The sequence below is a fragment of the Ovis canadensis genome, chromosome 1, assembly GCF_042477335.2.
Source record: "Ovis canadensis isolate MfBH-ARS-UI-01 breed Bighorn chromosome 1, ARS-UI_OviCan_v2, whole genome shotgun sequence".
Classification (NCBI taxonomy): domain Eukaryota; kingdom Metazoa; phylum Chordata; class Mammalia; order Artiodactyla; family Bovidae; genus Ovis; species Ovis canadensis.
Genome location: NC_091245.1, coordinates 113,734,005 through 113,756,113, shown reverse-complemented (window position 1 = coordinate 113,756,113; position 22,109 = coordinate 113,734,005). Strand labels below are relative to the sequence as shown.

Genomic DNA, 22,109 nt, shown 5'->3' with positions numbered 1-22,109 from the left:
GCAAACGGTGCTGCTGTGACTGTGGGGGTTGCATGTGTCTTTCCGAATGAAGAGCTGCGCCTTTCGTGGATATGTACCCAGGGTGGGGTTGGCATAGCTCACCTGTTTTCCGCTGACTTCATTGCCTGCTGAGTTAGTTTTCTTTTGAAAGCTTACTCCGACGTCGTAGTCACGGTTGTTGCGGAAGTACAGTGGATTCCCAATATTGTGCTGGTTTCCGGTGGACCGCAGTGTGATCCTGTTTTGCTTGTGCAGATCTCGAGTGTCATATATGGTTTCAGATTCTTTTCCACTTGAGGTTACTCCAGGGCACTGACGCTGATTCCCTGTGTTGAACTGGATAACCTTGGCGCTTCTCCCTTTAGACAGGGTCCTGCGTATCTGTGCGTTGCAGCTCCCCAGTCATCCCTCCAGCGCTGCCTTTCCGCTTGCGTTACCCTAAGGTGGGTTTCTGCGTGAGTCGGTTTCTCCTGGCAAATAGCTTCGTTTTGTATTATTTTCCATGCTCCACATGCCTCGGTCCAACGCGGTCTGACATTCTCCGCCGAGTGTAAGAGTCTCCAGCTGCATCATTGCTTGTGACAACTGGCAATTCTTGACGTGTTTCTGATGCCTGAGTGATGGCGCCATGCTGCATCGATGCCACCCCTTCTTGGGCCCGCCGTGTGTGGCTGGGCGCTGGGGTTTGCTCCGTGTACGGGCCCTGGCAGGCGGTGCTGCCGAGGCGGTGGCGGTGTCCGGACCCTCAGACCTCCCCGAGGTTTGCCCTCTGCGGGCGTGTGCCCTGGAGGGCTGACTGTGCCCGGTCACATGGGAGCTCTCCTTGGCCCTCATGAAATCACAGCCACCTGCGCTGCCAGCCACCCCCGCCCCATCCCACCCTGAGGCCCCAGCAGTGTCACCCCCGACACTGGACACTCCCTCCCGATGGGTGGTGACTTTGGTCTCTGGGGCGGTACGGTGGGCCCACCCATCTCGGACCGGGTCTGGCCCCCAGCTGGCGCTGGCGCTCCGTTTCTGTCCTTCGCTTGCCTGCGTCCTAGCCTCCGCCCAGAGCCACAGCCCGCCGCCGAGCCTGAGCAGCCTGTGGCACCGAGCACCAGTGTGGCTCGCCCCCGCTCACCCGCCACCCGACCCAAATGGAGTGCTCACCCGCCATCTTCCTCACGCCACAGCCCCGTCACTGTCACGGCCTGCCCTCTGCCTTTCCCGCCAGACTCCAGGCTCGGCCCCACCTCCCCACCCAACATCCCCCTGGAGCTCGGGCTATCCCTCACACGTCCTGCCCTGGCCTGCCCTGCCCTGGCGTTCACCAGTGCGGGCCTCCCTCTGGCTCCGCAGCCCCAGCCCAACCCCCACGCCCACCCCTACCTACCGCAGATCCGTCCCAGCCTCTCACATGTGCCTGGCACGGCTTCGCCGCCGCGCCCATGCTTCTGTAGAGGCCCTGCTCGAGTGGCCTGCCGATCTTTCGGCCAGGTCCCCGAGAGCCCCACGCCGCCCCTTCCCGCCGGCCGTCCATGCAGACGCCCCGACCAAGCACCCCGGGGCCTGCCTCCCAGCTCCCTGCTCGCCGCCGCGCCCTCTGCTCGCGATCGCCCTGCCCGGGTCCCTGATCCACGTGGGGCGCCCACCAGCCATGGCCCCAAGCACCTTCCTCCGATACTCTCCCCCATGCACTCTGACGCCCACAGCCCCGGCAGGGGCCTCGAGGAAACCTCCTTTGGCGACGGCAAGCACACGTCGGGCCACGGGGGCTCCTTTCCCACAGGGCACTCGCCTTTGTGCCATCGCACCCGAGTGTGCCGCCCTCGCCGCACGTTGGTGCCTTTCGTCTGCCGTCCACTTCCCCTCCGAAGGACACAGTCCTTGAACAGACGTGAAACCCTTTGGGGATAGACCAGCCGAGACGGGGCCAAGAGGAGACTGTGCTGGAGGATCACCCTCGCGCAGAGTTCCTAGGGGAAGACGGTGACAGGGTGGGGAGAGGGATGGAGTGGATCCTGGATAGACAGTTTGGAGGGCGCTCTGTGTGTGTGTGTGTGTGTGTGTGTGTGCACCCGAGTGCCCACCTTTGGTTACGAGTGGGGGAGGGAGGCCTGGGTAAATCTTGCCTCAGTCCAGTAGGATTGAGAGCTGTGGTCAGGCAAGGGAAACAGCACGATGGTCGGGTTGTCCTCCCTGGCAGGCATCGCTGCCCCCGGGCGACTGAACTGCTACCCATGCCTCCCGGGCGCCGTGGTCCGCCTCCCAGAGCCCACTCAAGACCAGAACCCTCTTGGAGTCGCCAGCGGCACACGGGAGTCACAGCCAGCCCGGGACCTGGCGCGCACTGGCCAAGCCGCCCAGAGAGGTGGCTGGCATGAGAGACACGACAAGGCAGGCGGTCCGTGGCCACGGCCCCCACTCCCAGAGGCAGATCCCCCTCGCTCACCTTCGGCTGTGGCCACCGCCCCTGCCGCTGCTGGCCCCCAGCTGGCGACCGCCACAGCCCACGCCCCTACCCCCAGCCCTACCCCCACCCCTACCGCCGCCGGCCCTATCCAAGCCCACCTCCTCACCACCACCCACAGCAGGAGAACCAGCACAAGCCCAGGAGCATCACCGCCACCACCAGGGGCAGCAGCCGCAGCCCCTCAGGAGGGAGGGAGGCGGGGGGTGGGGTTGGGGGGGGGTGCTGGTGGATGGGAGGCCTCAGGCGCGTCGTGGTGGAAGCGGCGCGAGGTTGCCACTGCGGCCAAAACCTTTGCCCCGCGGGACGGCGGAGGTGGCCTGAATCGTGCTGGGGCTGGACGGGCAGGGTCCCGGGGGCCTCTGGCGCAGCGCTGAGCAAGCGTAGGCTAAGAAAAGGGTGGCAGGGTGTCCATCGAGGACGTGGGCAGGTGGCAGGCGGAGAGGAAGAAGAAAGGCTTCCCTGACCGGGAATCGAACCCGGGCCGCGGCGGTGAGAGCGCCGAATCCTAACCACTAGACCACCAGGGAGCGTCGGGGTTCAGCCCTCGCCTGCTCCTGGTGAGCCCCGCGCCTCCATGCCACCCGCCCGTGCCACCTTGCTGCCCACACCCGGCCTTTGCAAGTGCAGCCGCCTGCCCTGCCGTGCCGTCTTGCTTTCAGCACCCTCAAAACACCGCGCGCGCCGCCGGCTTCTCGCACACACGCCAAAAGCCGCCGGCCAGCGGGCTGGCTCCCTGCTCCCACCTCTCTGTCCCCCGAACGCCCCTGCCGGGAGAGCGCTGGAACTCAGCAAAAGGTCGGCCCGCTGCGTTGGCCGGGAATCGAACCCGGGTCAACTGCTTGGAAGGCAGCTATGCTCACCACTATACCACCAACGCTCCACAGCCCGGGCGGCCGCCAGACGCCGGCCCCGGGCTCGCCCCAGCATACTCTCGCCGCCGCCTCCGCATCCCTGCCCCGACGCCCCGTCAGCCGGAGGCTTGCGCCGCCGCCGCCGGCGCTCCCAGCAGCCACGCGGCGCCCCGAGCGCGCCAGCGCCACGCGGTCGCCGGGAATCCACCGGCCCCACCGCCCCAGGGCGGCGCCCCCGCGGCCTTGCGGCCCTCCGGCCCTTCGCTCCCCGCCGCGGCCCGCCAACGCCTCCCCGCCCTCACCCCCGGCGGGCAACGCGGGGCGCGCAGCTTCCAGCACCCAGCTGGCCAAAGCGCTACTCCACCGGGCGCTGAGCGAGGCCACTTCCCACGACGACAAGGGGACACGGGACCCACCTGCCTGCACGCGGCGGGGCCGTCGCGAGCCTACGAGCCCACTCAGGCAGCCACTGGGGGTCGGCGCGTGGGCGGGCGGCCGGCCGGCCGCCAGATCCGGCTATGGTCGGGCAAGGCCGTGGGGTCGCCAAGGAGGCCCTCGCTCCGCCGTGGCGACCGTGCGCCCGCCGACGACAAAGGGCTCAGGCTGGAGCGCTGCACGGGCAGAGGGGGTCGCCGGGAGCTAGGCCGGGCACCGCCGTCGGCGGCGCCCTGGCGCCTCGCCCAAAGACGTCGGGAGGAGGCGAAGGGCCCTCCGGGGCCTGGCGGCAGGACAGAGAGCGACCGCGGCCACCAAAAAGGGTGTGTTGCCTCCCCGTCGGGGAATCGAACCCCGGTCTCCCGCGTGACAGGCGGGGATACTCACCACTATACTAACGAGGACGGCGGCGACCGTCCTGCCGCCCGGCCGCCCTCGGGCTCTCGGGCTGCCTGCCCACGCCTCCCCTTGCCCAGCACGGGCCGCCGGCCACCACGGGTCCCGACCCAACCGCGCACCAGACCAACCGCCTCGGTCACAGCGGCAGCCCGCCACCCCGACAGGGACCCGGACCCCCGGGGCACTGGACCCTCCCCAGCGCGCCGCCTCTTGCCTCCAACGCGGGCGTTCCGCCGGGAGAAGGGGGCGCGAGAAGGCAAGCGGGGCTGCGACGACACGGTGGGCGCGCGCCGGCCGGCGTCGGGCCAGGACAGGCGCGGGTGGGGAGGGGCCGGCCCGCCCAGGGCCCTCTGGGTCCGCGGCGCGAGCGGCGGCGGAGCCAGGCGCCTCGGCCGGCCGCCGCGCGCCGGCTCCGTCGACCCCCACTCCGGACGCCCGCCCGCCTGCCTGCCTGCCTGCCTGCCTGGCGTGGCGCCGCCCGCGGCCCGCCAAGGGCGCCGGTGCTCGCGCCGCGTCGGGTCCCAGCCAGGCGAGCGGCCACGCGCCCAGCCAGGCCCGCCGTCAGGATGGCCGAGCGGTCTAAGGCGCTGCGTTCAGGTCGCAGTCTCCCCTGGAGGCGTGGGTTCGAATCCCACTCCTGACAAGCCAGCCTTTTGGCCCGCCGGACAAACGCACCCGTCCTCCGCGCGCCACTGCCTTTCTCCACACACGCCCTCCCGCCGCCACCTGCACCCCCACAGAAGGCACCTTCAGTCCTTCTCAGCGCATCTTTCCTCGCCAGCTGGCTGCAGCTGCAGCTGCTGCTTTTCCTGCCTCCCTGCCTCCCCCTGGCCCACACTCGCCCACCCTCCCACTTCCACTCCCACAGCCCCGCCGCGCCCCGCCCCCGGCCGCGCCGAAGCACGCAGCCCCGCGGCGGGTGGCAAGCCCTCCTCCCTTCGCCGGCGCTCCGACTTCTGCCCGGGGAACGGCCTACTCGCCCTCGCAGCCTTGCTTCCACGGCTGCCCCCGCCAGCTCTCCCGCCAGGCCGGCACCCCGTCCTCCGCGCCCGCCCCGCCGGCCCGCCTGCGCTCCCCAGCCACAGCGAGGCGGCCGAGCCCCCGCCTTGCCCGCCAAGGGGCTGCCGCGTGCCCTCGACCCTTCTCCGCCGTGCGTTCTTGGCCGGGCCGCAACCTGCCTGCCGCCCGCCCTGGACGCGTGCCATCCAGCCTTCCTGCTGGCCAGCGCACACCGGCCTTCCTTGCACGAGTCCGTCCCGGGAAGGGTGCTCCGCTGGGGAGGGAGCGGAAGCCCTGCGTGCCCGTCCAGCCCACCCCCCGGCGCCCGGCCCGCGCCCCCGACCTCGGCGCCACGGCGCCCGTTCCCGTGGGAAGCCGCTGCCCCGGCCGGAGCCAAGCCCGCCCTGGCGCGCTCCCTGCCTCTCAGCCCGCAGTCCCCGAGCCAGGAGCCGCGCTGCCAAAGGGCCCCTGCTCACCACCACCACCCCGTCAGAGCCGGACCCCGGGAGCGCGGTCGGCCAGAGCGCAGGAGCCAGGCTCACACGCCTTTGGGTCCCTGGGCCTGAGCGCGGGTCTAAGGATGGGATGGCGGGGGGAGGGCGGGTAGGGGGCGGTGGCGGAGGCGCTCGGAGGCGTCGCCCTCCCGCGCTCGCGCTTCCCGCACAGACCGAGCCCGGCGTCCCTTCCCCCGCCCGCTCTCGCACGCCCCACCCCGGCACGGCCGGAAAGCCAGCCCGCCAGAGGGACTTTGGGTCGGGACCCGGCGGTCGCTGAGAGGCACGTCTGCGCGCGGCCGCAGCGACCACGCAGCGCCTGCACCTGACAGGGATCCCGGCGCCGGGCAGACGGCGTCGGCTCCCGGCGCCCTCACGCGACACCGACAGGGTCGCGGCGGCCGTGGTCGGCGCAGAAGGCGCGGGACGGGCCGCGTGGGCCCGCGTCCCGTCGCCCCGGGCTCCCTCCGAGAGCGGCGCGCCCCGGGGTCCTGCACGTGCCCGGATCCTGTCTTACAGGTCGCCCGCCCGTCGTCTCCCGCTGCAACGGGGCAGAGAGATGCCCACGGGCGAGCAGTGAGCAGCGGCGGGCGGGTGGCGGCCAGCGCCTGAGGGGCAGCGACGGGCGGCGCTGGCCACCGGTGCATGGGTGGTTCAGTGGTAGAATTCTCGCCTGCCACGCGGGAGGCCCGGGTTCGATTCCCGGCCCATGCAGCCCCAGCGTCCCCTTTTGGTCCCACGGTGCGGCCCCAGAGCCCAACTAGGTCTGCCCGCTGAAACGCGCTCGAGGCAGCGCTCCTGCAAACGCTGGCTGGCTACCTGCCGCCCGCTGCCTCTCCCACACAGACGCCCAGGACCCCTCCCCACCTCACCCACAAAAGGCCCTGCTGCCAAGCCTTCGTGGCCCCAAACCCTGCGGGCTCAGCCGCCCGTGCGTCCAGGCACCTTTCTTGTGTTTGCTCGCGTCCTCACCCGGACCCAGCCGAGGGCTCGGGGACTGCACTGGCAGGAATACCCCACCGCTGGCAGCCGCCCGCACCACACTTCATCTTTCACAACGTCCGTCTCCAAGCTCCCTGCCTCACTCTCCCCACACTCCGAGAGAAATCAATCACACTACGTTTGCACAGCCAGGAGCAAGGGAGCTGCCACATCTGGCAAGCATACCTCCCTTTTGCCTGCAGGGTCCCTGGACCACGTCTTGCAGGACGAGTTCCAAAGAAATCCACCAGCTGCCGGCCCTCGCCCTCGGGCCTGGCCTCGGCAGAAATAGGTTTCCAACAGCAACGCCCTCACCGCCTCAAACACCACCCCTTCCCCCTGAAACCCTCTTGCGCGCCTCACCTCAGCATCAGCCCTGCCCCAAGAGCACCCCCACCTCAGCCTGCAGCCTCACCGTCCCCCTACTCCCCCACATGCACCCATCCCACCCCCAGCTCCCCGCCTCCCCCATCTCCACACACCCCGCCCCCCACGCCCCGTTCCTCCCTGAGCCGTTCCAAATCCCACTCTTGCCAAGGAACCTGCCTTTGCATCTGTCCCACTGGCCTGCCTCCCCCCACCCCCCGCTTCAAGCCACGGCCTGCTCCTTTTTCTGCTTCTTCGAACACAAGTAGAACGGATTCACATTCCTGGGTGAGTCTCAGGTGCCCGGCAAAGTGATTCAGTCCCCTGTTCTTTGCCAGGTGGTCTTCCAGTGTAGGTGAAGGCGAGATACAGATACACTTCTCCTGCTACAGAGGAAAGCTCTGTTGCTCTTCTACTGTAAGCACAGTCTTTCCTATCTCTTGATCCGACTTCAACTTCGTCCCTCCCTGCCTTTCCCCTTGGGTAGCCCTATGTACGTTTTCGGGGTCTCCAGGTCGCTTTCCCCTTTGCGCATAGATTCGTCTGTATTCGTCGTTAAGAGTCCACAGAGCTTTCTCCCGATCCAAGCGACTCACTTCACTGAGCGGACCCTTCTGTGGGTCCGTCTGACCTTGCGGCCCATGGCGATGGCGGCTCCTTCTTGAGGGCTGCGTCATATTCCACGGTACAGATATCCCTCACCTTCTTGTGCCGGCCACGTGCCGACGGGCACTTGGGCGTTTCCCGCGGGTCTCGGCTCCGGCACAGAGGGCTGCGGTGACCCTGGGGGATGCCTGCATCTCTCCCCATTAGGGGTATTTGTCGTCTTTTCCCGACGCGTGCCCAGGGTTGGCTTTCCTGGATCATAATGGAAGCTCTTCTTTTTCCTATTGCTGGACTGATCCTCGACTGACTGACTTCGACGGAGTAGCACTTGTCCTGGAAGCGTAGTTGATCTACAACCTGGTGTGCGTTTCCGCTGTACAGCGTTGGGGTTCAGTCCTGTCTGTGGGTGGGTGGGGGGGGGCTCATGTGTTCAGCTCGTTTCCATTGCGGGTGATGACAGCATATGGGATCTCATTCCCTGCGGTATCCCGCGTGTCCTTGTTCCTCCTCCCCTTCCTACGCAGTACTGGTACGGTTGATCCGTTGAGCCCGGCTCCTCAATCATCCCTCGGTCCCTGACTGCGCCCTTGGGAAGCCCCAAGCGGCTTTCCTGTGTCTGAGAGTCTGTGGCTGGTTGGCCCAGGGATTCATTTGTACAACACTTTAGAGTCCACCCATCCGTGACCTTGTCTGTTTGACTTCCCTCACCAAGGGTAATATTCTGCAGCTCCAGCCGCCGTTGCTGCCAGTGACACTATCTGCCTCTTGTGGACGGCTCGGTGACATCCCATTCTCTCCCTTTCTCTGATACTGCATCTTGGTGGCTGAGCCTTTGGGGATGGGCACTAGGGTTTTCTCCACGTCTCGGCTATGGCAAACGGTGCTGCTGTGACTGTGGGGGTTGCATGTGTCTTTCCGAATGAAGAGCTGCGCCTTTCGTGGATATGTACCCAGGGTGGGGTTGGCATAGCTCACCTGTTTTCCGCTGACTTCATTGCCTGCTGAGTTAGTTTTCTTTTGAAAGCTTACTCCGACGTCGTAGTCACGGTTGTTGCGGAAGTACAGTGGATTCCCAATATTGTGCTGGTTTCCGGTGGACCGCAGTGTGATCCTGTTTTGCTTGTGCAGATCTCGAGTGTCATATATGGTTTCAGATTCTTTTCCACTTGAGGTTACTCCAGGGCACTGACGCTGATTCCCTGTGTTGAACTGGATAACCTTGGCGCTTCTCCCTTTAGACAGGGTCCTGCGTATCTGTGCGTTGCAGCTCCCCAGTCATCCCTCCAGCGCTGCCTTTCCGCTTGCGTTACCCTAAGGTGGGTTTCTGCGTGAGTCGGTTTCTCCTGGCAAATAGCTTCGTTTTGTATTATTTTCCATGCTCCACATGCCTCGGTCCAACGCGGTCTGACATTCTCCGCCGAGTGTAAGAGTCTCCAGCTGCATCATTGCTTGTGACAACTGGCAATTCTTGACGTGTTTCTGATGCCTGAGTGATGGCGCCATGCTGCATCGATGCCACCCCTTCTTGGGCCCGCCGTGTGTGGCTGGGCGCTGGGGTTTGCTCCGTGTACGGGCCCTGGCAGGCGGTGCTGCCGAGGCGGTGGCGGTGTCCGGACCCTCAGACCTCCCCGAGGTTTGCCCTCTGCGGGCGTGTGCCCTGGAGGGCTGACTGTGCCCGGTCACATGGGAGCTCTCCTTGGCCCTCATGAAATCACAGCCACCTGCGCTGCCAGCCACCCCCGCCCCATCCCACCCTGAGGCCCCAGCAGTGTCACCCCCGACACTGGACACTCCCTCCCGATGGGTGGTGACTTTGGTCTCTGGGGCGGTACGGTGGGCCCACCCATCTCGGACCGGGTCTGGCCCCCAGCTGGCGCTGGCGCTCCGTTTCTGTCCTTCGCTTGCCTGCGTCCTAGCCTCCGCCCAGAGCCACAGCCCGCCGCCGAGCCTGAGCAGCCTGTGGCACCGAGCACCAGTGTGGCTCGCCCCCGCTCACCCGCCACCCGACCCAAATGGAGTGCTCACCCGCCATCTTCCTCACGCCACAGCCCCGTCACTGTCACGGCCTGCCCTCTGCCTTTCCCGCCAGACTCCAGGCTCGGCCCCACCTCCCCACCCAACATCCCCCTGGAGCTCGGGCTATCCCTCACACGTCCTGCCCTGGCCTGCCCTGCCCTGGCGTTCACCAGTGCGGGCCTCCCTCTGGCTCCGCAGCCCCAGCCCAACCCCCACGCCCACCCCTACCTACCGCAGATCCGTCCCAGCCTCTCACATGTGCCTGGCACGGCTTCGCCGCCGCGCCCATGCTTCTGTAGAGGCCCTGCTCGAGTGGCCTGCCGATCTTTCGGCCAGGTCCCCGAGAGCCCCACGCCGCCCCTTCCCGCCGGCCGTCCATGCAGACGCCCCGACCAAGCACCCCGGGGCCTGCCTCCCAGCTCCCTGCTCGCCGCCGCGCCCTCTGCTCGCGATCGCCCTGCCCGGGTCCCTGATCCACGTGGGGCGCCCACCAGCCATGGCCCCAAGCACCTTCCTCCGATACTCTCCCCCATGCACTCTGACGCCCACAGCCCCGGCAGGGGCCTCGAGGAAACCTCCTTTGGCGACGGCAAGCACACGTCGGGCCACGGGGGCTCCTTTCCCACAGGGCACTCGCCTTTGTGCCATCGCACCCGAGTGTGCCGCCCTCGCCGCACGTTGGTGCCTTTCGTCTGCCGTCCACTTCCCCTCCGAAGGACACAGTCCTTGAACAGACGTGAAACCCTTTGGGGATAGACCAGCCGAGACGGGGCCAAGAGGAGACTGTGCTGGAGGATCACCCTCGCGCAGAGTTCCTAGGGGAAGACGGTGACAGGGTGGGGAGAGGGATGGAGTGGATCCTGGATAGACAGTTTGGAGGGCGCTCTGTGTGTGTGTGTGTGTGTGTGTGTGTGTGTGCACCCGAGTGCCCACCTTTGGTTACGAGTGGGGGAGGGAGGCCTGGGTAAATCTTGCCTCAGTCCAGTAGGATTGAGAGCTGTGGTCAGGCAAGGGAAACAGCACGATGGTCGGGTTGTCCTCCCTGGCAGGCATCGCTGCCCCCGGGCGACTGAACTGCTACCCATGCCTCCCGGGCGCCGTGGTCCGCCTCCCAGAGCCCACTCAAGACCAGAACCCTCTTGGAGTCGCCAGCGGCACACGGGAGTCACAGCCAGCCCGGGACCTGGCACGCACTGGCCAAGCCGCCCAGAGAGGTGGCTGGCATGAGAGACACGACAAGGCAGGCGGTCCGTGGCCACGGCCCCCACTCCCAGAGGCAGATCCCCCTCGCTCACCTTCGGCTGTGGCCACCGCCCCTGCCGCTGCTGGCCCCCAGCTGGCGACCGCCACAGCCCACGCCCCTACCCCCAGCCCTACCCCCACCCCTACCGCCGCCGGCCCTATCCAAGCCCACCTCCTCACCACCACCCACAGCAGGAGAACCAGCACAAGCCCAGGAGCATCACCGCCACCACCAGGGGCAGCAGCCGCAGCCCCTCAGGAGGGAGGGAGGCGGGGGGTGGGGTTGGGGGGGGGGCTGGTGGATGGGAGGCCTCAGGCGCGTCGTGGTGGAAGCGGCGCGAGGTTGCCACTGCGGCCAAAACCTTTGCCCCGCGGGACGGCGGAGGTGGCCTGAATCGTGCTGGGGCTGGACGGGCAGGGTCCCGGGGGCCTCTGGCGCAGCGCTGAGCAAGCGTAGGCTAAGAAAAGGGTGGCAGGGTGTCCAGCGAGGACGTGGGCAGGTGGCAGGCGGAGAGGAAGAAGAAAGGCTTCCCTGACCGGGAATCGAACCTGGGCCGCGGCGGTGAGAGCGCCGAATCCTAACCACTAGACCACCAGGGAGCGTCGGGGTTCAGCCCTCGCCTGCTCCTGGTGAGCCCCGCGCCTCCATGCCACCCGCCCGTGCCACCTTGCTGCCCACACCCGGCCTTTGCAAGTCCAGCCGCCTGCCCTGCCGTGCCGTCTTGCTTTCAGCACCCTCAAAACACCGCGCGCGCCGCCGGCTTCTCGCACACACGCCAAAAGCCGCCGGCCAGCGGGCTGGCTCCCTGCTCCCACCTCTCTGCCCCCCGAACGCCCTTGCCGGGAGAGCGCTGGAACTCAGCAAAAGGTCGGCCCGCTGCGTTGGCCGGGAATCGAACCCGGGTCAACTGCTTGGAAGGCAGCTATGCTCACCACTATACCACCAACGCTCCACAGCCCGGGCGGCCGCCAGACGCCGGCCCCGGGCTCGCCCCAGCATACTCTCGCCGCCGCCTCCGCATCCCTGCCCCGACGCCCCGTCAGCCGGAGGCTTGCGCCGCCGCCGCCGGCGCTCCCAGCAGCCACGCGGCGCCCCAAGCGCGCCAGCGCCACGCGGTCGCCGGGAATCCACCGGCCGCACCGCCCCAGGGCGGCGCCCCCGCGGCCTTGCGGCCCTCCGGCCCTTCGCTCCCCGCCGCGGCCCGCCAACGCCTCCCCGCCCTCACCCCCGGCGGGCAACGCGGGGCACGCAGCTTCCAGCACCCAGCTGGCCAAAGCGCTACTCCACCGGGCGCTGAGCGAGGCCACTTCCCACGACGACAAGGGGACACGGGACCCACCTGCCTGCACGCGGCGGGGCCGTCGCGAGCCTACGAGCCCACTCAGGCAGCCACTGGGGGTCGGCGCGTGGGCGGGCGGCCGGCCGGCCGCCAGATCCGGCTATGGTCGGGCAAGGCCGTGGGGTCGCCAAGGAGGCCCTCGCTCCGCCGTGGCGACCGTGCGCCCGCCGACGACAAAGGGCTCAGGCTGGAGCGCTGCACGGGCAGAGGGGGTCGCCGGGAGCTAGGCCGGGCACCGCCGTCGGCGGCGCCCTGGCGCCTTGCCCAAAGACGTCGGGAGGAGGCGAAGGGCCCTCCGGGGCCTGGCGGCAGGACAGAGAGCGACCGCGGCCACCAAAAAGGGTGTGTTGCCTCCCCGTCGGGGAATCGAACCCCGGTCTCCCGCGTGACAGGCGGGGATACTCACCACTATACTAACGAGGACGGCGGCGACCGTCCTGCCGCCCGGCCGCCCTCGGGCTCTCGGGCTGCCTGCCCACGCCTCCCCTTGCCCAGCACGGGCCGCCGGCCACCACGGGTCCCGACCCAACCGCGCACCAGACCAACCGCCTCGGTCACAGCGGCAGCCCGCCACCCCGACAGGGACCCGGACCCCCGGGGCACTGGACCCTCCCCAGCGCGCCGCCTCTTGCCTCCAACGCGGGCGTTCCGCCGGGAGAAGGGGGCGCGAGAAGGCAAGCGGGGCTGCGACGACACGGTGGGCGCGCGCCGGCCGGCGTCGGGCCAGGACAGGCGCGGGTGGGGAGGGGCCGGCCCGCCCAGGGCCCTCTGGGTCCGCGGCGCGAGCGGCGGCGGAGCCAGGCGCCTCGGCCGGCCGCCGCGCGCCGGCTCCGTCGACCCCCACTCCGGACGCCCGCCCGCCTGCCTGCCTGCCTGCCTGCCTGGCGTGGCGCCGCCCGCGGCCCGCCAAGGGCGCCGGTGCTCGCGCCGCGTCGGGTCCCAGCCAGGCGAGCGGCCACGCGCCCAGCCAGGCCCGCCGTCAGGATGGCCGAGCGGTCTAAGGCGCTGCGTTCAGGTCGCAGTCTCCCCTGGAGGCGTGGGTTCGAATCCCACTCCTGACAAGCCAGCCTTTTGGCCCGCCGGACAAACGCACCCGTCCTCCGCGCGCCACTGCCTTTCTCCACACACGCCCTCCCGCCGCCACCTGCACCCCCACAGAAGGCACCTTCAGTCCTTCTCAGCGCATCTTTCCTCGCCAGCTGGCTGCAGCTGCAGCTGCTGCTTTTCCTGCCTCCCTGCCTCCCCCTGGCCCACACTCGCCCACCCTCCCACTTCCACTCCCACAGCCCCGCCGCGCCCCGCCCCCGGCCGCGCCGAAGCACGCAGCCCCGCGGCGGGTGGCAAGCCCTCCTCCCTTCGCCGGCGCTCCGACTTCTGCCCGGGGAACGGCCTACTCGCCCTCGCAGCCTTGCTTCCACGGCTGCCCCCGCCAGCTCTCCCGCCAGGCCGGCACCCCGTCCTCCGCGCCCGCCCCGCCGGCCCGCCTGCGCTCCCCAGCCACAGCGAGGCGGCCGAGCCCCCGCCTTGCCCGCCAAGGGGCTGCCGCGTGCCCTCGACCCTTCTCCGCCGTGCGTTCTTGGCCGGGCCGCAACCTGCCTGCCGCCCGCCCTGGACGCGTGCCATCCAGCCTTCCTGCTGGCCAGCGCACACCGGCCTTCCTTGCACGAGTCCGTCCCGGGAAGGGTGCTCCGCTGGGGAGGGAGCGGAAGCCCTGCGTGCCCGTCCAGCCCACCCCCCGGCGCCCGGCCCGCGCCCCCGACCTCGGCGCCACGGCGCCCGTTCCCGTGGGAAGCCGCTGCCCCGGCCGGAGCCAAGCCCGCCCTGGCGCGCTCCCTGCCTCTCAGCCCGCAGTCCCCGAGCCAGGAGCCGCGCTGCCAAAGGGCCCCTGCTCACCACCACCACCCCGTCAGAGCCGGACCCCGGGAGCGCGGTCGGCCAGAGCGCAGGAGCCAGGCTCACACGCCTTTGGGTCCCTGGGCCTGAGCGCGGGTCTAAGGATGGGATGGCGGGGGGAGGGCGGGTAGGGGGCGGTGGCGGAGGCGCTCGGAGGCGTCGCCCTCCCGCGCTCGCGCTTCCCGCACAGACCGAGCCCGGCGTCCCTTCCCCCGCCCGCTCTCGCACGCCCCACCCCGGCACGGCCGGAAAGCCAGCCCGCCAGAGGGACTTTGGGTCGGGACCCGGCGGTCGCTGAGAGGCACGTCTGCGCGCGGCCGCAGCGACCACGCAGCGCCTGCACCTCACAGGGATCCCGGCGCCGGGCAGACGGCGTCGGCTCCCGGCGCCCTCACGCGACACCGACAGGGTCGCGGCGGCCGTGGTCGGCGCAGAAGGCGCGGGACGGGCCGCGTGGGCCCGCGTCCCGTCGCCCCGGGCTCCCTCCGAGAGCGCCGCGCCCCGGGGTCCTGCACGTGCCCGGATCCTGTCTTACAGGTCGCCCGCCCTTCGTCTCCCGCTGCAACGGGGCAGAGAGATGCCCACGGGCGAGCAGTGAGCAGCGGCGGGCGGGTGGCGGCCAGCGCCTGAGGGGCAGCGACGGGCGGCGCTGGCCACCGGTGCATGGGTGGTTCAGTGGTAGAATTCTCGCCTGCCACGCGGGAGGCCCGGGTTCGATTCCCGCCCCATGCAGCCCCAGCGTCCCCTTTTGGTCCCACGGTGCGGCCCCAGAGCCCAACTAGGTCTGCCCGCTGAAACGCGCTCGAGGCAGCGCTCCTGCAAACGCTGGCTGGCTACCTGCCGCCCGCTGCCTCTCCCACACAGACGCCCAGGACCCCTCCCCACCTCACCCACAAAAGGCCCTGCTGCCAAGCCTTCGTGGCCCCAAACCCTGCGGGCTCAGCCGCCCGTGCGTCCAGGCACCTTTCTTGTGTTTGCTCGCGTCCTCACCCGGACCCAGCCGAGGGCTCGGGGACTGCACTGGCAGGAATACCCCACCGCTGGCAGCCGCCCGCACCACACTTCATCTTTCACAACGTCCGTCTCCAAGCTCCCTGCCTCACTCTCCCCACACTCCGAGAGAAATCAATCACACTACGTTTGCACAGCCAGGAGCAAGGGAGCTGCCACATCTGGCAAGCATACCTCCCTTTTGCCTGCAGGGTCCCTGGACCACGTCTTGCAGGACGAGTTCCAAAGAAGTCCACCAGCTGCCGGCCCTCGCCCTCGGGCCTGGCCTCGGCAGAAATAGGTTTCCAACAGCAACGCCCTCACCGCCTCAAACACCACCCCTTCCCCCTGAAACCCTCTTGCGCGCCTCACCTCAGCATCAGCCCTGCCCCAAGAGCACCCCCACCTCAGCCTGCAGCCTCACCGTCCCCCTACTCCCCCACATGCACCCATCCCACCCCCAGCTCCCCGCCTCCCCCATCTCCACACACCCCGCCCCCCACGCCCCGTTCCTCCCTGAGCCGTTCCAAATCCCACTCTTGCCAAGGAACCTGCCTTTGCATCTGTCCCACTGGCCTGCCTCCCCCCACCCCCCGCTTCAAGCCACGGCCTGCTCCTTTTTCTGCTTCTTCGAACACAAGTAGAACGGATTCACATTCCTGGGTGAGTCTCAGGTGCCCGGCAAAGTGATTCAGTCCCCTGTTCTTTGCCAGGTGGTCTTCCAGTGTAGGTGAAGGCGAGATACAGATACACTTCTCCTGCTACAGAGGAAAGCTCTGTTGCTCTTCTACTGTAAGCACAGTCTTTCCTATCTCTTGATCCGACTTCAACTTCGTCCCTCCCTGCCTTTCCCCTTGGGTAGCCCTATGTACGTTTTCGGGGTCTCCAGGTCGCTTTCCCCTTTGCGCATAGATTCGTCTGTATTCGTCGTTAAGAGTCCACAGAGCTTTCTCCCGATCCAAGCGACTCACTTCACTGAGCGGACCCTTCTGTGGGTCCGTCTGACCTTGCGGCCCATGGCGATGGCGGCTCCTTCTTGAGGGCTGCGTCATATTCCACGGTACAGATATCCCTCACCTTCTTGTGCCGGCCACGTGCCGACGGGCACTTGGGCGTTTCCCGCGGGTCTCGGCTCCGGCACAGAGGGCTGCGGTGACCCTGGGGGATGCCTGCATCTCTCCCCATTAGGGGTATTTGTCGTCTTTTCCCGACGCGTGCCCAGGGTTGGCTTTCCTGGATCATAATGGAAGCTCTTCTTTTTCCTATTGCTGGACTGATCCTCGACTGACTGACTTCGACGGAGTAGCACTTGTCCTGGAAGCGTAGTTGATCTACAACCTGGTGTGCGTTTCCGCTGTACAGCGTTGGGGTTCAGTCCTGTCTGTGGGTGGGTGGGGGGGGGCTCATGTGTTCAGCTCGTTTCCATTGCGGGTGATGACAGCATATGGGATCTCATTCCCTGCGGTATCCCGCGTGTCCTTGTTCCTCCTCCCCTTCCTACGCAGTACTGGTACGGTTGATCCGTTGAGCCCGGCTCCTCAATCATCCCTCGGTCCCTGACTGCGCCCTTGGGAAGCCCCAAGCGGCTTTCCTGTGTCTGAGAGTCTGTGGCTGGTTGGCCCAGGGATTCATTTGTACAACACTTTAGAGTCCACCCATCCGTGACCTTGTCTGTTTGACTTCCCTCACCAAGGGTAATATTCTGCAGCTCCAGCCGCCGTTGCTGCCAGTGACACTATCTGCCTCTTGTGGACGGCTCGGTGACATCCCATTCTCTCCCTTTCTCTGATACTGCATCTTGGTGGCTGAGCCTTTGGGGATGGGCACTAGGGTTTTCTCCACGTCTCGGCTATGGCAAACGGTGCTGCTGTGACTGTGGGGGTTGCATGTGTCTTTCCGAATGAAGAGCTGCGCCTTTCGTGGATATGTACCCAGGGTGGGGTTGGCATAGCTCACCTGTTTTCCGCTGACTTCATTGCCTGCTGAGTTAGTTTTCTTTTGAAAGCTTACTCCGACGTCGTAGTCACGGTTGTTGCGGAAGTACAGTGGATTCCCAATATTGTGCTGGTTTCCGGTGGACCGCAGTGTGATCCTGTTTTGCTTGTGCAGATCTCAAGTGTCATATATGGTTTCAGATTCTTTTCCACTTGAGGTTACTCCAGGGCACTGACGCTGATTCCCTGTGTTGAACTGGATAACCTTGGCGCTTCTCCCTTTAGACAGGGTCCTGCGTATCTGTGCGTTGCAGCTCCCCAGTCATCCCTCCAGCGCTGCCTTTCCGCTTGCGTTACCCTAAGGTGGGTTTCTGCGTGAGTCGGTTTCTCCTGGCAAATAGCTTCGTTTTGTATTATTTTCCATGCTCCACATGCCTCGGTCCAACGCGGTCTGACATTCTCCGCCGAGTGTAAGAGTCTCCAGCTGCATCATTGCTTGTGACAACTGGCAATTCTTGACGTGTTTCTGATGCCTGAGTGATGGCGCCATGCTGCATCGATGCCACCCCTTCTTGGGCCCGCCGTGTGTGGCTGGGCGCTGGGGTTTGCTCCGTGTACGGGCCCTGGCAGGCGGTGCTGCCGAGGCGGTGGCGGTGTCCGGACCCTCAGACCTCCCCGAGGTTTGCCCTCTGCGGGCGTGTGCCCTGGAGGGCTGACTGTGCCCGGTCACATGGGAGCTCTCCTTGGCCCTCATGAAATCACAGCCACCTGCGCTGCCAGCCACCCCCGCCCCATCCCACCCTGAGGCCCCAGCAGTGTCACCCCCGACACTGGACACTCCCTCCCGATGGGTGGTGACTTTGGTCTCTGGGGCGGTACGGTGGGCCCACCCATCTCGGACCGGGTCTGGCCCCCAGCTGGCGCTGGCGCTCCGTTTCTGTCCTTCGCTTGCCTGCGTCCTAGCCTCCGCCCAGAGCCACAGCCCGCCGCCGAGCCTGAGCAGCCTGTGGCACCGAGCACCAGTGTGGCTCGCCCCCGCTCACCCGCCACCCGACCCAAATGGAGTGCTCACCCGCCATCTTCCTCACGCCACAGCCCCGTCACTGTCACGGCCTGCCCTCTGCCTTTCCCGCCAGACTCCAGGCTCGGCCCCACCTCCCCACCCAACATCCCCCTGGAGCTCGGGCTATCCCTCACACGTCCTGCCCTGGCCTGCCCTGCCCTGGCGTTCACCAGTGCGGGCCTCCCTCTGGCTCCGCAGCCCCAGCCCAACCCCCACGCCCACCCCTACCTACCGCAGATCCGTCCCAGCCTCTCACATGTGCCTGGCACGGCTTCGCCGCCGCGCCCATGCTTCTGTAGAGGCCCTGCTCGAGTGGCCTGCCGATCTTTCGGCCAGGTCCCCGAGAGCCCCACGCCGCCCCTTCCCGCCGGCCGTCCATGCAGACGCCCCGACCAAGCACCCCGGGGCCTGCCTCCCAGCTCCCTGCTCGCCGCCGCGCCCTCTGCTCGCGATCGCCCTGCCCGGGTCCCTGATCCACGTGGGGCGCCCACCAGCCATGGCCCCAAGCACCTTCCTCCGATACTCTCCCCCATGCACTCTGACGCCCACAGCCCCGGCAGGGGCCTCGAGGAAACCTCCTTTGGCGACGGCAAGCACACGTCGGGCCACGGGGGCTCCTTTCCCACAGGGCACTCGCCTTTGTGCCATCGCACCCGAGTGTGCCGCCCTCGCCGCACGTTGGTGCCTTTCGTCTGCCGTCCACTTCCCCTCCGAAGGACACAGTCCTTGAACAGACGTGAAACCCTTTGGGGATAGACCAGCCGAGACGGGGCCAAGAGGAGACTGTGCTGGAGGATCACCCTCGCGCAGAGTTCCTAGGGGAAGACGGTGACAGGGTGGGGAGAGGGATGGAGTGGATCCTGGATAGACAGTTTGGAGGGCGCTCTGTGTGTGTGTGTGTGTGTGTGTGTGTGTGTGCACCCGAGTGCCCACCTTTGGTTACGAGTGGGGGAGGGAGGCCTGGGTAAATCTTGCCTCAGTCCAGTAGGATTGAGAGCTGTGGTCAGGCAAGGGAAACAGCACGATGGTCGGGTTGTCCTCCCTGGCAGGCATCGCTGCCCCCGGGCGACTGAACTGCTACCCATGCCTCCCGGGCGCCGTGGTCCGCCTCCCAGAGCCCACTCAAGACCAGAACCCTCTTGGAGTCGCCAGCGGCACACGGGAGTCACAGCCAGCCCGGGACCTGGCACGCACTGGCCAAGCCGCCCAGAGAGGTGGCTGGCATGAGAGACACGACAAGGCAGGCGGTCCGTGGCCACGGCCCCCACTCCCAGAGGCAGATCCCCCTCGCTCACCTTCGGCTGTGGCCACCGCCCCTGCCGCTGCTGGCCCCCAGCTGGCGACCGCCACAGCCCACGCCCCTACCCCCAGCCCTACCCCCACCCCTACCGCCGCCGGCCCTATCCAAGCCCACCTCCTCACCACCACCCACAGCAGGAGAACCAGCACAAGCCCAGGAGCATCACCGCCACCACCAGGGGCAGCAGCCGCAGCCCCTCAGGAGGGAGGGAGGCGGGGGGTGGGGTTGGGGGGGGGGCTGGTGGATGGGAGGCCTCAGGCGCGTCGTGGTGGAAGCGGCGCGAGGTTGCCACTGCGGCCAAAACCTTTGCCCCGCGGGACGGCGGAGGTGGCCTGAATCGTGCTGGGGCTGGACGGGCAGGGTCCCGGGGGCCTCTGGCGCAGCGCTGAGCAAGCGTAGGCTAAGAAAAGGGTGGCAGGGTGTCCAGCGAGGACGTGGGCAGGTGGCAGGCGGAGAGGAAGAAGAAAGGCTTCCCTGACCGGGAATCGAACCTGGGCCGCGGCGGTGAGAGCGCCGAATCCTAACCACTAGACCACCAGGGAGCGTCGGGGTTCAGCCCTCGCCTGCTCCTGGTGAGCCCCGCGCCTCCATGCCACCCGCCCGTGCCACCTTGCTGCCCACACCCGGCCTTTGCAAGTCCAGCCGCCTGCCCTGCCGTGCCGTCTTGCTTTCAGCACCCTCAAAACACCGCGCGCGCCGCCGGCTTCTCGCACACACGCCAAAAGCCGCCGGCCAGCGGGCTGGCTCCCTGCTCCCACCTCTCTGCCCCCCGAACGCCCTTGCCGGGAGAGCGCTGGAACTCAGCAAAAGGTCGGCCCGCTGCGTTGGCCGGGAATCGAACCCGGGTCAACTGCTTGGAAGGCAGCTATGCTCACCACTATACCACCAACGCTCCACAGCCCGGGCGGCCGCCAGACGCCGGCCCCGGGCTCGCCCCAGCATACTCTCGCCGCCGCCTCCGCATCCCTGCCCCGACGCCCCGTCAGCCGGAGGCTTGCGCCGCCGCCGCCGGCGCTCCCAGCAGCCACGCGGCGCCCCAAGCGCGCCAGCGCCACGCGGTCGCCGGGAATCCACCGGCCGCACCGCCCCAGGGCGGCGCCCCCGCGGCCTTGCGGCCCTCCGGCCCTTCGCTCCCCGCCGCGGCCCGCCAACGCCTCCCCGCCCTCACCCCCGGCGGGCAACGCGGGGCACGCAGCTTCCAGCACCCAGCTGGCCAAAGCGCTACTCCACCGGGCGCTGAGCGAGGCCACTTCCCACGACGACAAGGGGACACGGGACCCACCTGCCTGCACGCGGCGGGGCCGTCGCGAGCCTACGAGCCCACTCAGGCAGCCACTGGGGGTCGGCGCGTGGGCGGGCGGCCGGCCGGCCGCCAGATCCGGCTATGGTCGGGCAAGGCCGTGGGGTCGCCAAGGAGGCCCTCGCTCCGCCGTGGCGACCGTGCGCCCGCCGACGACAAAGGGCTCAGGCTGGAGCGCTGCACGGGCAGAGGGGGTCGCCGGGAGCTAGGCCGGGCACCGCCGTCGGCGGCGCCCTGGCGCCTTGCCCAAAGACGTCGGGAGGAGGCGAAGGGCCCTCCGGGGCCTGGCGGCAGGACAGAGAGCGACCGCGGCCACCAAAAAGGGTGTGTTGCCTCCCCGTCGGGGAATCGAACCCCGGTCTCCCGCGTGACAGGCGGGGATACTCACCACTATACTAACGAGGACGGCGGCGACCGTCCTGCCGCCCGGCCGCCCTCGGGCTCTCGGGCTGCCTGCCCACGCCTCCCCTTGCCCAGCACGGGCCGCCGGCCACCACGGGTCCCGACCCAACCGCGCACCAGACCAACCGCCTCGGTCACAGCGGCAGCCCGCCACCCCGACAGGGACCCGGACCCCCGGGGCACTGGACCCTCCCCAGCGCGCCGCCTCTTGCCTCCAACGCGGGCGTTCCGCCGGGAGAAGGGGGCGCGAGAAGGCAAGCGGGGCTGCGACGACACGGTGGGCGCGCGCCGGCCGGCGTCGGGCCAGGACAGGCGCGGGTGGGGAGGGGCCGGCCCGCCCAGGGCCCTCTGGGTCCGCGGCGCGAGCGGCGGCGGAGCCAGGCGCCTCGGCCGGCCGCCGCGCGCCGGCTCCGTCGACCCCCACTCCGGACGCCCGCCCGCCTGCCTGCCTGCCTGCCTGCCTGGCGTGGCGCCGCCCGCGGCCCGCCAAGGGCGCCGGTGCTCGCGCCGCGTCGGGTCCCAGCCAGGCGAGCGGCCACGCGCCCAGCCAGGCCCGCCGTCAGGATGGCCGAGCGGTCTAAGGCGCTGCGTTCAGGTCGCAGTCTCCCCTGGAGGCGTGGGTTCGAATCCCACTCCTGACAAGCCAGCCTTTTGGCCCGCCGGACAAACGCACCCGTCCTCCGCGCGCCACTGCCTTTCTCCACACACGCCCTCCCGCCGCCACCTGCACCCCCACAGAAGGCACCTTCAGTCCTTCTCAGCGCATCTTTCCTCGCCAGCTGGCTGCAGCTGCAGCTGCTGCTTTTCCTGCCTCCCTGCCTCCCCCTGGCCCACACTCGCCCACCCTCCCACTTCCACTCCCACAGCCCCGCCGCGCCCCGCCCCCGGCCGCGCCGAAGCACGCAGCCCCGCGGCGGGTGGCAAGCCCTCCTCCCTTCGCCGGCGCTCCGACTTCTGCCCGGGGAACGGCCTACTCGCCCTCGCAGCCTTGCTTCCACGGCTGCCCCCGCCAGCTCTCCCGCCAGGCCGGCACCCCGTCCTCC

At 68.4% G+C, this 22,109-nt stretch overlaps 14 non-coding genes across 14 annotated transcripts; 5 read left to right on the top strand and 9 right to left on the bottom strand.

Annotated features, from left to right (window-relative positions):
- Nucleotides 1–2,910: 2,910 nt before the first annotated feature.
- TRNAE-CUC (transfer RNA glutamic acid (anticodon CUC)) lies at nt 2,911–2,982 on the bottom strand. The gene has a single exon. It is a non-coding gene; the product is annotated as a tRNA-Glu (tRNA).
- Nucleotides 2,983–3,260: 278 nt separating this feature from the next.
- On the bottom strand, nt 3,261–3,332 carry TRNAG-UCC (transfer RNA glycine (anticodon UCC)). The gene has a single exon. It is a non-coding gene; the product is annotated as a tRNA-Gly (tRNA).
- A 741-nt stretch (nt 3,333–4,073) lies between these two features.
- TRNAD-GUC (transfer RNA aspartic acid (anticodon GUC)) lies at nt 4,074–4,145 on the bottom strand. Its single transcript has one exon. It is a non-coding gene; the product is annotated as a tRNA-Asp (tRNA).
- Nucleotides 4,146–4,700: 555 nt separating this feature from the next.
- TRNAL-CAG (transfer RNA leucine (anticodon CAG)) lies at nt 4,701–4,783 on the top strand. The gene has a single exon. It is a non-coding gene; the product is annotated as a tRNA-Leu (tRNA).
- A 1,493-nt stretch (nt 4,784–6,276) lies between these two features.
- On the top strand, nt 6,277–6,347 carry TRNAG-GCC (transfer RNA glycine (anticodon GCC)). The gene has a single exon. It is a non-coding gene; the product is annotated as a tRNA-Gly (tRNA).
- A 5,025-nt stretch (nt 6,348–11,372) lies between these two features.
- TRNAE-CUC (transfer RNA glutamic acid (anticodon CUC)) lies at nt 11,373–11,444 on the bottom strand. The gene has a single exon. It is a non-coding gene; the product is annotated as a tRNA-Glu (tRNA).
- Nucleotides 11,445–11,722: 278 nt separating this feature from the next.
- On the bottom strand, nt 11,723–11,794 carry TRNAG-UCC (transfer RNA glycine (anticodon UCC)). Its single transcript has one exon. It is a non-coding gene; the product is annotated as a tRNA-Gly (tRNA).
- A 741-nt stretch (nt 11,795–12,535) lies between these two features.
- Nucleotides 12,536–12,607, bottom strand: TRNAD-GUC (transfer RNA aspartic acid (anticodon GUC)). Its single transcript has one exon. It is a non-coding gene; the product is annotated as a tRNA-Asp (tRNA).
- A 555-nt stretch (nt 12,608–13,162) lies between these two features.
- TRNAL-CAG (transfer RNA leucine (anticodon CAG)) lies at nt 13,163–13,245 on the top strand. Its single transcript has one exon. It is a non-coding gene; the product is annotated as a tRNA-Leu (tRNA).
- A 1,493-nt stretch (nt 13,246–14,738) lies between these two features.
- On the top strand, nt 14,739–14,809 carry TRNAG-GCC (transfer RNA glycine (anticodon GCC)). The gene has a single exon. It is a non-coding gene; the product is annotated as a tRNA-Gly (tRNA).
- A 5,025-nt stretch (nt 14,810–19,834) lies between these two features.
- Nucleotides 19,835–19,906, bottom strand: TRNAE-CUC (transfer RNA glutamic acid (anticodon CUC)). Its single transcript has one exon. It is a non-coding gene; the product is annotated as a tRNA-Glu (tRNA).
- Nucleotides 19,907–20,184: 278 nt separating this feature from the next.
- On the bottom strand, nt 20,185–20,256 carry TRNAG-UCC (transfer RNA glycine (anticodon UCC)). The gene has a single exon. It is a non-coding gene; the product is annotated as a tRNA-Gly (tRNA).
- A 741-nt stretch (nt 20,257–20,997) lies between these two features.
- On the bottom strand, nt 20,998–21,069 carry TRNAD-GUC (transfer RNA aspartic acid (anticodon GUC)). The gene has a single exon. It is a non-coding gene; the product is annotated as a tRNA-Asp (tRNA).
- Nucleotides 21,070–21,624: 555 nt separating this feature from the next.
- Nucleotides 21,625–21,707, top strand: TRNAL-CAG (transfer RNA leucine (anticodon CAG)). The gene has a single exon. It is a non-coding gene; the product is annotated as a tRNA-Leu (tRNA).
- Nucleotides 21,708–22,109: the final 402 nt, after the last annotated feature.